Genomic DNA, 3,233 nt, shown 5'->3' with positions numbered 1-3,233 from the left:
CAGAAAGAAAGTGAAAAAAAATTATTGGACATGTGTGAAAAAATACGGCTCATCGATACAGATTATCAAATGGACAAGAAAGTGGACAAGGAACTGTACAAGGACGAGCGAAGGACTAAGAGAGGAGCGCATGTCTTTAATAATAACTTGCTTAAATTTCATTCCACATTTCTGCAAAAGTTTATACAAACATAAAACATTTTTAATCTTTAAGGATACAATAAACAGGAAATCGAAGAATTTGGCAGCCTTTCCCAGGAAACAACAATGGAGATACAGAGAAACATGGTAGTGCACTTTGACCATGAGGATCTGTACATGAACACTAATGGAGTATTGTATGGCAGATATCATGAAGAGCTATGCGACGCATTTTTGAAAGTGCTGGGACACATAAACCCAGAGGACGTGACAGTAGCAAATATAGAACGGCTAAATGATGTGATAAATTACATGAATAGATTACAAATGTATGTTGACCAAATTGCAAAAGAAAAGTGGATTGGGAATCAAATGAATCACAGGTAAAGAGCAAAAAAGACTCGGTTTGATGTGGTAAAACACCAGGTAGCAACAATGTACGAGACTGATCGTGGTTTGGAGTGGAGCCTGGAGATTTTGGGTAGGGTTGCACCTTTGTTTGGACAAAGACAGTAATTTTAGTTCCTGTTTATAGTGTTGTTGTAAGTGTTCGAGTTTTTATAATTAATTTCCTGCTTCAGTCACTGTATTTTTCTAAATTAAATTTCTCTCTCTGAAACTGTATGGAAATTGTTTTGTATATTTCCCACATTACACCCTCTTCATATAAAATATGACTCTTAGTGCCGGTCCCAAGCCCGGATAAATGGGGAGGGTTGTGTTAGGAAGGGCATCCAGCGTAAAACATGTGCCAAATCAAATATGCAGATCACATATAAGAATTTCATACCGGATCGGTCGAGGCCCGGGTTAACAACGACCGCCACAGGTATCGTTAGCCGACAGGGTACCGGTGGAAATTGGGCTACTGTTGGCCGAAGGAGGAGAAGGAGAGGAGGAAGACATCTACAGAGACAGCAGGAAAAGGAGAAGTGTAGAAGAGTGGAGGTTCGGGTTGGTACTTTAAATGTTGGTACTATGACTGGTAAAGGGAGAGAGGTAGCTGATATGATGGAGAGGAGAAAGGTAGATATGTTGTGTGTTCAGGAGACCAAGTGGAAAGGGAGTAAGGCCAGGAACATTGGAGGTGGGTTTAAACTGTTCTGGGTGGAAAGAGAAATGGTGTAGGGGGGATTCTGAAGGAAAAGTACAGTAAGAGTGTAGTGGAGGTGAAGAGAGTTTCTGATAGGGTGATGATCGTGAAGCTGGAAGTTGAGGGGATGATGATAAATGTCATCAGTGCCTATGCTCCACAAGTCGGCTGTGAGATGGAGGAGAAGGAAAGATTCTGGAGTGAATTAGATGAAGTGGTAGATGGTGTACCTAGAAAAGAATGATTGGTGATTGGGGCAGACTTTAATGGGCATGTAGGTGAAGGGAACTGAGGTGATGAGGAGGTGATGGGTAGGTATGGTCTTAAGGAGAGGAATGTGGAAGAGCAGATGGTGGTAGATTTTGCTAAAAGGATGGAAATGGCAGTGGTGAACACGTATTTTAAGATGAAGGAGGATCATAGGGTGACCTATAAGAGTGAAGGAAGGTGCACACAGGTGGATTATGTTCTGTGTAGGAGATGCAACCTGAAGGAGATTGGAGACTGTAAGGTGTTGGCAGGGGACAGTGTAGCTAGACAGCATCGGATGGTGGTCTGTAGGATGGTTTTGGAGGAGGAGAAGAAGAGGAGGAGAGTGAGGACTGAAAGAAGAATAAGATGGTGGAAACTGAAGGAGGAAGACTGTAGTGTAAGGTTCAGGGAAGAGGTCAGACAGGAGCTCGGTGGTGGTGAAGAGGTGCTGGATGATTGGGTAACTACTGCAGAAGTAATGAGGAGGCAGCACAGAGGAGGGACATGAGTTATATTGGTAGGAGAATGCTGAGGATGGAGCTACCAGGAAGGAGGAAAAGAGGAAGGCCAAGGAGGAGGTTCATGGATGTGGTGAGGGAAGACAGGTAGTTGGCGTGAAGAAGGCAGATGTAGAGGACAGGGTGGTATGGAGACGGATGATCCGCTGTGAAGACCCCTAATGGGAGCAGCTGAAAGAAGAAGATTTTTAATACTCTAATCAACACAGACATGGGCAAATGGATGCTTTGTGCAAATGTATGTTTATTATTAGTGAAAACAAACTGAAAATATTTTTGTAAATGTTATAAAGTAATCATGGTGACCATTATGGTGGTCATCAGGACACCAAACGTAATGTTTGCTATGTTTCCACACGGATGGTTAGTGAGGTGATACCGGAGAAACACTCTTCTAACTGTTATATGGATTACATCTTCAGAGAATATTGTTTTTTCAGGTTGTTTTATTTCTGTGTCTGTAAAAAGAGATGACAGCGATGGTAAACAGTGCCCCCTGCCGGATTTCTTTATTTTACAAAAGCACAGCATTTTATTACGTGTATACAAATAAAAGTAGACCCTTTACAGATTCCAATGATGTATTGCTCTTATCTGTACGATCAAAAAAGTCATTTAAGTTTGTTTCAGGGTTATGAGGAAAAAAATTCTACAAAACACGTCGGCGCATTTGTCGACCCAAAAGAGTTAAATGTGTGCACCATGGCAGATTTTGGTGCGGATTTGAGACTTGGTGCATCAATAAAACTAATTTTTGTATTTATTTTTACATCTGATTAAAGAAAGGCCGTCATAAAGAAACGTGTGTCGCGTTGAAGGATTTAATTTTGCCTCTTTTATATGCATTTATTTATATTTTTAATAAAACTGGTCAAACAGAAATGCACACGATAATTAAATTAATGCCATTAAAATGAATTTGTGGTAATGGGTTCACTTTGACAGACCTAATTAATATATTAATACAAAATGAATTAGAAATTTTGTAACCTAATGAATGTATGCAGGCTGAAGATCCACCATATAGAACACAAGATGATGATGATCAGGTGATCAGGAATGTCTCTGTTCTCAGGAAACATGTTGATGTGCTAAAAACACGCAATGAGATGAAAAAATATTGTTATTTCACCAAATGGATTAAAACTAAAGTAACGGGTTGTTTTGAAAATGTAAGAAGTAGAAAGTACAGATATTTGTGTAAAAATGTAATAAGTGAAAGTCAAAAG

Source organism: Silurus meridionalis, unplaced genomic scaffold, assembly GCF_014805685.1.
Source record: "Silurus meridionalis isolate SWU-2019-XX unplaced genomic scaffold, ASM1480568v1 Scaffold281, whole genome shotgun sequence".
Taxonomy (NCBI): Eukaryota; Metazoa; Chordata; class Actinopteri; order Siluriformes; family Siluridae; genus Silurus; species Silurus meridionalis.
The sequence above is the reverse complement of the archived record's forward strand: the minus strand, read 5'-3'. Positions refer to the sequence as shown.